The 10,839-nt window shown below is 45.2% G+C and overlaps 1 non-coding gene across 1 annotated transcript; it reads left to right on the plus strand.

Moving 5' to 3' along the window:
• Positions 1 to 464: 464 nt before the first annotated feature.
• Positions 465 to 536, plus strand: trnae-cuc (transfer RNA glutamic acid (anticodon CUC)). Its single transcript has one exon. It is a non-coding gene; the product is annotated as a tRNA-Glu (tRNA).
• Positions 537 to 10,839: the final 10,303 nt, after the last annotated feature.

Genomic DNA, 10,839 nt, shown 5'->3' on the forward strand with positions numbered 1-10,839 from the left:
AGTAACAGGGGCTCCCGCACTCTCGACCACTGTTAGGGCACGATCAGGAAAGCCTATCATTCCACCCCCAGACCATATTTCGGGAATTCTGAATGTCTGGTGTTCTTTCTCCTACCTCCATCCAGGCGGAGGGTGAGGAACAAGACACCAGATGTATCGGCAACAATGTCGCGGGAATCGGCAAGAGACAGGAAAATAAAATGACCCAGAGCTCATAAGAGAATCTGAATATCACAATCTTTATAAAGACACTGGAGAACGAGTGTTTCCCACCGATTCATTCGGAGTCCAGAGTGGTCTTTAACCAAAAGCAGTGGATGAACAAGCGATCTGCAAAGTGCTGAGCAGTATATTCACGTCAATATTTATCACATTTATTCATTATTATTATTTACCAATAAGTTTTATTTTATATTTTGCTGATTTGGTAGTTGTCTATTGCAGTAGGCAAAGCACCATCAGATTCCCTGGTGGTCTAGTGGTTAGGATTCGGCGCTCTCACCGCCGCGGCACGGGTTCGATTCCCGGTCAGGGAATTAGGATATTGCCTAATGAAATGTGCTTGTTTTAAAACATCGTGTGTATTAACTTACTGCCACAGACACCCCATTCCTGTCTATGCTTAACCTGATTCAGCAACATAAGACCACAAAATATAGGAGCAGAATGAGGCCGTTTGGCCCATTGGGTTTGCATCGACATTCCCTCTCAGCCCCATTCTCCTGCTTTCTACTGGGATCATTTCATGCCATAATTAATCAGGCATTTACCGATCTCTGACAAATATACAAAGAGACTCGGACTCCACAGGGGCCTGTGGTAACGAATCCGACAGGTTCGCCACTCGCTGGCTGAACAACTCACTCCTCATCTCTGTTCTAAAAGGATGCTCCTCTATCTCGAGGCTGCGTCCTTTGGTCTTAGATTCTCCCACCATAGGAAACATCCTCTCAACATCCTCCCTGTCAAGGCCTTTCACCATTCGACAGCTTCCAATGAGGTCCCGCGCAATCTACTGAATTCCAGTGAATGCGGGCCCGGCGCCATCAAACGCTCTTCATATCACCAGCCATTCAATCCCAGCATCATTCCTCTGAATCTCCTTTCAACCCTCTCCAGCTTCAGCCATACTTTCTCAGGTAAGGGAACTAAAACTGCTGACAATACTCCAAGCGAGGCCTCGACAGTTCTATATAAAGTCTCTGAATCGCATCCTCTTAATCTCCGAGAAGGACTTACTGCTCTTTTCGCTCTGAAAAATCTGCATATGATGAGTGGTGTCACACCAAAGTCTCCCATATCGAGCTGACTACCACACATCCTCACTTGCACCCGCTCCTCTCTTGCCCCTTTCTTAATTCCCCATACTGGTCATCTGCTCTCCACGTTCAGTTCAGCGTCAGTGTGTGGATGTGAAATGTGTACTATCTCTTCAACACGTGCAAACAAGCTGGATGAACTCAACATGTCGGGTAGCATCCGTTGAAAAGCGACAACTGTCGTCGAGACATCAACTGTCTCAACTTCATCACTCCTCTCTCCTGTTCCAACTTCACTCCATCTGAACGCAATGCCCTCCACTCTCTCTGCACTAATCCTAACCTCACCATCAAACCTGCAGACAAAGGTGGTGACGTAGTAGTCTGGCGGACGGACTTCTACCTCACTGTGGCCAAACGGCAGCTCTCTGACACCTCCTCTTACTTACGCCAGGAAGATGACCTCACCAAAGAACATTGTCTACTCATTTCAACGGATGCTGCCCGACCTGCTGAGTTCATCCAGCTTGTTTGTACTTGTTGATTTGACCACAGAATCTGCAGTGTACTTTGTTTGTACTATCTCTTTCCGTCCACAAATGCTGCCTGACCTGCTGTCCACTGTTACTGCAGTTATTTGTTATTTGTTCTGTATGAACAAGGAGAACATGAATTTGAAAAATATCGCAGTTGCAGTCTCAATAAAGTTGGAAATAACTTTGCGAGGTCTTACAGACAATAATTTTCAATGTAGATTTGATCTTCCTCACTCCTCACTGCACCTCAATCCACTCAGAGATGCAGTCTCTCTGTAGAAGAGGGTGACCATACATTTCCCATATTGGACTCTGGTCCTACTCACTCAGCTTGCCGACATCACCTTGACTCATCTGCCCGGGGTCATCACTGCTCAAATCTCAGTGAGTGTTGTCAGGTCCAGTCGGGTTTATTGCCGTGTGCACAGGGACAGTGTGGGACAGGTTCAATGAAACACTTGCAGCATCTTTGCAGGCTCGAAAAGACAGACAGTACGCAAAACATAAATTGTACAATTCTGCATCATTAACAAAAGATAGATATAAATCTTGTGCCAGTTTCAGACTTGGAAATAATTCCTCAGGCGAACTGATGACATAGATTGCAAACTAATATCTCCACGGGGGAGCATGCAGAACCAAGAAAGGCCTGTTTATTCCTTTTCTTTAAACAGACAGACAACAGAAAGAAAGGCGAGTCTCTAGTCATCTTCAGCCAGGCCCGGCATTCAATAAGATCAGGCTGGCCCAGACTTTTTCTCAATCCTCCCCCCACACCCATATCGCAGCTGCCGGACAAAAGTCGGTCGATGTCCGCCACCAAATTCTCTACCGTCTCCCCAGGTGAGAGGAAATGAACTTCTTTCGCCCGCCTTTATTTCGACGCAATGACAGCGCCCCCAGCATATGAATATGAATGTTATAGAATGGGACATTGTTCTGAGTTTTGATCAGTTGTGGAGGCAGAAGCAGTCAGAGTCTGTGGGAGGGAACAATTCTTGGCTGAAAACCTTTTCGCAATTGGATAACACATTTGATTGACATGTGCATACACGAATGGGAGCTGGGTAGGTTGCACGCCATTTGACGAGATTGGTTGATGTCGGGCAATTACACCGGCTCAGTGCCAATTGGCGAGGGTGATTTTGCCGGAAGGTCAGCGAACCAATTTGTCTAGGGCAATAGGTGGGGTCGCTCGCTAGACAAGAGAGCATGGGGAGTCTGTACAGTGAGTGATATTAAACGGCGAAAGCTTTTCGCGTTCAGAGACCGTGCTGCCCACCTCAGCGAATCAGTAATAATCACAATCTCCCCTCTTCCAGCCGCGGCTGAACAACATTTCTTATCGAATATGTAAATGTTTTTATAAGTTGAAAATTCAAGTGTTTTCAGCTAACCGAAATTTCACATGGTGGTCGTGTCTTAATGGAGCACTGAACCAAAGTCCAGGACAGATATGTTTAAAAAATCGCTACTCCTTCATGTCATATTACCTATTCGCCCCGACATTTCAGCACCAGTTTACACTCATTCCCGCACGCTCAACCCTAACTGTCTTATAAAAGAAAATCTATTAACGTCCCACTACAATCACGCGGTCCTTTCACTGAACACGAATATTGATAGCTAACCGTTCGCTTCAGGCTGTGAGGAAAGTGTGGGACTGAGGAGCAAAGGAAGATGTGGACAGAGAGAGAAAGAAAGTCTATGTGTGCGCGTACGCGCGATAGGGCGTGTAAGTGTATTAGAGAAAGAAATAGAGAAAGCAGACATGGAAGTGAGGCAGGGGAGAGACTCACATCGTAGACAGGACAAGAGAGGCAAACGGGGGAGGTTGAAATGCAGTTAGAGAGAGAGAGAGAGTTACGCGGCCGTTTACCAATTTCATGTTCACTTTCTCCCACTGTTTTCATCCCAGTGTTTTCTTGACCACCAGAGTAACTCACCTGACCGACTAAACGAAGAGGCTCTGTCCGTCCCTTCATTCAACCACGAACGCTGCAGGGCTCGTGAGTATTATCACCGTTCGGACTGAGGAGGAGAAATGGTTCATACGTTTACACATTGCCCTTCGACAGAGGGAGCACGTTATACTTATTGATGCCATTCTCCCAGTTTCTTCAATTATAAAGGCAATTAACATTAAATCAGTGCCATTAATTCTTAAAATTCAAAAGTTAGTTCTGATTTGGTTCAAGAGTTCCGCTCAGAGTGATAAATCGCCCGCTGTCGAACATAAGGAAGTACGTCGGTGAAAGACGCGAGGAGCTCAGCATCCGTGCGGTTGTAGAACACACCGGCATCAATCGCCCTGTTCCTGCTGAAAATTTATTGTTAGGCAATGTAAGAATATCGTAGATAAATAAACTGTATTGGCATGTCGATTTGGCGAGTTTCCACCTGTCCCCACCCATCAGCAAGTGCATGTTTCATTGCGCTTGTGTGTACAGATAGATGTGCACATAAATATAAATTTGAGCTCACTTTGAGGTAAACACCAATTACGTATAATGCATCATGCCCTCGGTTAGATCCGTCACCAGATACAGATGAACTGAGTCACTGTCAGTTATCTTCGCACAGTAGAACCTTAAGACGTCGACCAGCATATGTGGGTGTGAGGGGTGTGTGGTGGAAGAAATTTTCAATGTTTTGCTTTGAAATACTGAAACAGGACCTCCTAATCTGCTATATATTCTCAGCTAAAAATGCTGCGAACATTGAACCGACGGAAATACGGGATGTCAATTTCACAAATTCTCGAATCTCCCCAGTCAATCTGTTGAAGAAAGTGTTACCGGCTCCAGATTTGTTTTGGATACAGTACCAGAATTCAGTACCTCGAAATCCATGTCGTTAATGAAAATCGAATCGGGAAAGTACTGCGTTGAACAGAGAATCAGAATCAGGTTTATTATCTCCGGCGTGTGACGGAAAACTTGCTAACTTAGCAGCAATAGTTCAATGAAATATATAATCTAGCAGAGAGGGAAAATAATAATGATAATTGAAATAAAACATAATAATAAATAAACATGCAAATCACTTACGTATATTGAATAGATTATGAAAAATGTGCAAAAACAGAACTACTGTATACTAAAGAAGTGAGGCAGTGCTCAAAGCTTCAAAGTCTATTCGGGATTCTGATGGCAGAGCGGGGGATGCTGTTCCTGGACCGCTGACTATTATGACTAACGTCATAACCTTAGACAAACAAGTTCCAGCCTAATATTCGCTATCATCTGTGTCGACATTGTTCTTTTGCAGATTGGAAGAATTTTCATTGGCAGTGTCATGACGGTCTATTATCGTCCCTCATTAATGAGCTGTCCTTACTGTGTGAGGCTCATGACGTAACGTAGCCGGACAGCGGGTTACAATGAGAATATTTAGGCTGCAATTGGGTCGTTCAGTGAGGGCACAAACTAGACAAAAATGTTTATTGCAGGAACGTGTAAGGTTGTGTACTTCGCGGGGATTAGTATTAAATAAAGGACGATCGATTGCGGTGAGACTGTCAAAGGAAACTGTTCACGAAACCGAGATGGCGAGCCGATGGGTGGATCAGGTATTTTGCAAGGGCAACTGCAGATTTTAGGTTATTGCAACTCGATTGGAAATTAGAAATAGAGAAAGCATTGTAATATATTTGTATGGGAAATGTTTAGCAGTACATAACACCTGCATTCGGGTCAGAATTGTGCAGAATTATATGGGAAAACCCCAGTCTCGACTTTGCTTTAAGGAAAGACTGTCATCTCACTTCCTGAATTCAAATAAATTTTTATTCGACAAAACCGCTTGTTGAAGCTCATTTGTGATTTAATATTTTTTCTTCGCTAAAACTGATCAAACTTCAGGTAAGGACGTAGAGAATCACACTCGTTTTCAATTGCTGGGAGCTTTCGGACTATTCCCATGTTGCTCAGTATTGAGGCTTTCCTGAGATTTACAGAAACATTGTCGGGTTCGCCCGATTGTTTGATGATATTGTGCAGTGTCTCTGGGATGAAACAAGTTGCAGATATTACTAATGAGACAATGCACACACTGTTCACGGAACATAGTCTTTCAATCTCGCATATTGCCGATGTTTTCACTTGTTGATTTCTGTATGTTTGGTGAGTTTGGAATTGCGAGAGCTATTAAGTAAATGGTTTATGAATGTTTATCTTGTAATTGGACGGAAATTGTGTATTGCGTTATCTCCAATAATAAAAAAAAACAGTGATAATATAATTGCAGAGCCCTGACTCTGAAAACAAATCAGGATTGATTTATAGTGATGTGTGTGGCATGTTTCCTCAGCTTGCACCTTCAAGCAAGATTTTGGTGAATGGCGCGTGCCGCTTGATTCTGTCTGTGTAAGTAACCAGATTGAAGTAAACTGTCGGGGGATTCTGGAATGTGTTGGATAGATTCTGGTTTCTCTGGACAGTTTCTGCTTTTGTCGTATAGAATGTGTTACTCTTTTATAGTGTATCTTTGACAGTTTATGTGTTAACCACCTGGTCCTGCATTGTCACCAGGAACAACTCTTTCTGGGAAGAGGTTTCCAACTTTGAGCCAGGCGTCGGACTCTTGTCGACACCGACTCTGCTGAGATCGAGGGGATGTCATCCTTGGAAGTTCGTGCTCAACCACTGGTTAACTCTTTCTTCCACAGTGATGATACCTTCATATCTCTGGGGGGAGCTTCCATTCCAGTTTACTGGCCTGTACTTCTTACCAGAATAGAACGTACCTAACCGAGTGTTGAAACCTGTTTTCGTTGATACGATATATCCCTGGACGGTTATTGTGAGTATGGATCTCGCCCGACACCCAGTCTGAGTGTGTGCCGCTCTCACAACATCTTCGCTCCTCTCCACACAGTGAGCTCACCTTGTCCGCTTCCCGCTTTCACCCCAAACCTCCCCATCCTCTCACTCCTCAGCACACCCTCCTTCCTCAGTCTCACTACTCCATTTTCTCTTTCTCGCTCCTCTATTTCTTCTTTTTCGCATCCGAGGACATCGCCATCCTCTTGTTCCGATAGGTGTCCCAGACGGAGCTTAGGAAAGCCTGGAGCCAGGCCGGGCTAGGATATCTGGTAGAGACCGGGAGGAAGAGTCTCCTCTCCGAATGAGGATCTGGCCCGGGCCGTGGTCGCCCCTTCTCTGGAGCACCTTTCTCCCTCACAACCTCTGCGCTCCCTTCCGCCTTCATTAGCGAGACTTGGCGGAGCCTGACCTCCAGTCCCGGTGCGCTAAACACTCCAAACTCCTGTGTGGCCTTTCGGACCTATCGCAGCTTTCAGTCCACAGAGCTCAGTGATAGAGTTCTGAGGTTCCTGAGGAGGGGAGGGAAAGTTGGAGATTTACCTTACTTTCGTGGGGCTTATCCCTGGGCCCACCGGTGGCAGGGATGGTGGGATCAACGGATTTCCGGCACTGGTGTTGTGAGTGGTGCTCGTGGACTCGGCGATTCCGTGGTCTTGAGATAAAACGAAGAGTGGCTGAGAGCGCGGAAGTGCAGGTTTGGACCGCTAGGAGTAGCTTCAAGATGGAGAGAGGGTGATCGCTGTGTGGTTTTAACTTAGATCAATAGAAGACATTAACTATTCATGAAATAATACAAACCGAAGACATTTGTAAAACATAATAAATGTAATAATTCAGTGTGATTCATTTCGTTCCAGCGGACTTCTTTCGTAAACGGGGGACACACACCAACCCCAAAGGCCTGTAACAGCACTCAAAGTAATGCCACCACGCCATTACATAATCGCAGCCCCCTGTCAGCCCCAAAACATATTGATTGAGTAAGTGGAATTATGGTCCTATCAGGTAGGAAACCCAGAGCTGAAATCAGGAACAGATGTACTCTGGGAAATACACAACGGAAAGGTGGAAGTATTTAAGGCAGAACTTGCATGGGATTCTGGATAGGTTTTTCCCATTGAGCCAGGGAAAGGATGGTCGGGTGATGGAACCATGGTTGACAAGAGAGGTGGAACATCTCATCAAGAGGGAGAAAGAAGCTGACTTAAGTTTCAGGAAGCAAGGAACAGACAGGGGTCGAGTTACAAGATAGCGAGGGACGAACTGAAGAATGGAATCAGGACAGACAGAAACGGCCTCAGACCGACAGAGCAAATGCCATTATGGAAACGCTCCAAAATATTCTAGATATATTTGATGACTACAGTGAGGGTAGGACGGGTCAGGGCTAGAAGATGAAACATGCGCCTAGAATCGGGGGAGGTAGGGCGGGTCGTTAATGAAGAATCTAGAGAGAGGGCATGTCGGAACGTCTCCAAAACATCAGGATATTTAAGTCCTTTTGTGTGGTTGGGATATACCCTAGGTTACTGCGCGAAGCGAGGGAAGAGACTGCGGCTCCCTCGGAGATGTTCTTTGGATTATAAGCAGCCAGAGAATTAGTGCCAGAGGATTGGAGCATGAAAAATTTTACTCATTTGTTCAAGAAAGCGATTAAGGACAATTCTAGAATTTATAGTCCAGTGAGTCTTACTTCGATGGCGGGCAAATTATTGGAAAAGATTCTTAGAGACATGATTCATGGGAATGGGGAAGCATAACGTGATTTGGAAAATCAGTAAGGCTTTGTGAGGGGCAAGGCGTGTCTCACAAGCCGGGTTGAATTGTTAAAGGTAGAAAAGTTGATCCTGTATAAATGGATTTTAATAAGACATTTAATACGGTTCACCATGATAGGATGTTTCAGAAGGCTTGGTATCCAGGGAAAGTTGGCTGGTTGATTCTGAATTGGCAGAGGCAGAGGATACGTATATGTGCAGGAAAGGAAGGGAGGGTTATGGGCTGAGTGTGGGCCAGTGGAACCAGGTGGCAGTAAGCGTTTGGCACGGACTAGAAGGGCCGAGATGGCCTGTTTCCATGCTGTAATTGTTATATAGTTATATGATAATTATGTGGTGAGAATTTCTCCCTGGAGGATGTTGACCAGTGGTGCTCTGCAGCGATCTGTTCTTGGATCCCCTGTTTTTAGTGTTTTGTAATAATTACTTGTTTGAGCACGTGGAGGGGTGGAGTTAGTAAGTTTGAAGATGATATGGAGGCTGATAGAGCTGTGGATAGTGTAGGGATTGTCGGAGGTTACGACACGACATTGCCAGGATGCAGAACAAGGCTGAGAAGTGGAGTTTCAACCTGGAAATGTGCAAAGTGATTCAATTTGAAAGGACGAATTTGAAGGCAGAATACAGGGTTAATGACGGGATTGTTAGCAGTGTGGTGTAACAGAAGGATGATAGGGTCCACATCCATAGAACCTTGAAAGACTCTTCAGATAGGGAGCTTCAGAAGGTAAATTGGGAGCCGGGCTCATGAATCAGGGGCTTGAATTCAAGAGCCACGAGGTTATGTAACTTGAAAAATCCTGGTTAGACCGCCATTGAAATATTGTGCTCAGTTCTGCGCGGCTCATTACAGGAAGGATGTGGAAACTATCGACAGGGTGCAGGGTAGGTTTACCAGGCTGCCGCCTCGATCAGACAGAGTGTACTACTTTGAGCGAGCGAGGATGTTTTCTGGGGTGCAAGAGGTGTAGACACTGTGGCTTTGTGGGGGGCAGATGATGTCTCACAAGCCTGGCTGAATTCTGAGACGATATGACAAAGCACATTCATAAACATAGAGAAGCTGATCTTTTATAATTGATTTTAATAAAGCATTCGATGACGTGATGGGCTTTTCCTGTAGGCATGGTATCCAGGGAAATTCGGCTGGTGGATTCAGAATTGACGTTTGTCCGTAGAAAGCAGAGAAAAAGTATGCATCCGACCAGTGGTATTCTGAGCTAAACCGCTTTTAGTCTTTTTTATACATGATTTGGTTGAGGATGTCCAAGGGTGAAATTAGTAATTTTAAAATGATATGGAGATTGGTAGAGCCGTGGATAGTGCAGATGATTGTCGGAGTTTACAACAGGACATTGACAGGATGCAGAAAAAGACTGAGAAGTGGCAGATGGAGTTCACCCCAGAAACGTGTGAAGTGATTTTCTTTGGAAGGGCAAATTTGACGGCGCTCTTTTCCTCCACCAGCCAGCAAGTTACCGTTGGGCAAGGTGGAGCACCCACTTAGCAGAAACCCACCACCATCACCACCCCGACCAGCGGGATCAGGGTGACTTGAGCCATGGGGCAGGTAGCGTATGATCGTATGAGCAGAGGGTGCATGTCATAAGTACTGCTTCTCCGACCACTGACGCCATGCAGGCAATTGCTGAAGAGTATTGTTAATGTCCTGGGTCACCCATCTTGAAAAGATACTGCCCAGAAGGCGGTAATGGCAAACAAGTTTTGTAGAAAAAAATTGCTGAGCAATTACAGTCATGGAAAGATCCTGATCACCCACATCATGCGAGATGGCACATACCGAACTAACAAACTGATATAAGCTGAGAACTACTGAATGGAATGAGTGAGATGGAGCATAATTTGCCAGGTGCATTTTAAATCAGTATGTGTGTTGTCCAACTCGTGGCGGATCTGTACTGCATCTGATATTGGGTAATGAGCCCGACCAGCTGAATGAACAGTGAACGCAGCACCTTAAGTTTCAAACAGCACACGAAAAATGCTGGTGAAACACAGCAGGCCAGCCAGCATCTTTAAGGAGAAGCACCGCCGATGTTTCGGGCCGAGACCCTTCGTCAGGACTGAATATCGCTGTAGATGAGAGGCATTGCTTGTGTTGATACCCAGAGGGTTTTTCCCAGGGTTGAAATGGCTATCACAATGGGGCATCTTTTTAAGGTGATTGGAAGTAGATACGCAGGTGACGTCAGAGGTAAATTTTTCACACAGAAAGTGAAGAGTGGGTGGTAAGCACGACCAGCAACGGTGGTAGAGGCGGATACAATAGAGTATTTTAATAAAATTTGAGATAAGTACATGGAACTTAGAAAAATAGAGGGCTATGCGTCAGGGAAATTCTAGGAGAACAGGGTAAATTACAAAACCATTAGGCAGGAACTCGTGAGTTTTCACTTGGAGCGGCTGCTTTTGGGTAAGT

Source organism: Hypanus sabinus, unplaced genomic scaffold (genome assembly GCF_030144855.1).
Source record: "Hypanus sabinus isolate sHypSab1 unplaced genomic scaffold, sHypSab1.hap1 scaffold_387, whole genome shotgun sequence".
In the NCBI taxonomy this organism is placed as follows: domain Eukaryota; kingdom Metazoa; phylum Chordata; class Chondrichthyes; order Myliobatiformes; family Dasyatidae; genus Hypanus; species Hypanus sabinus.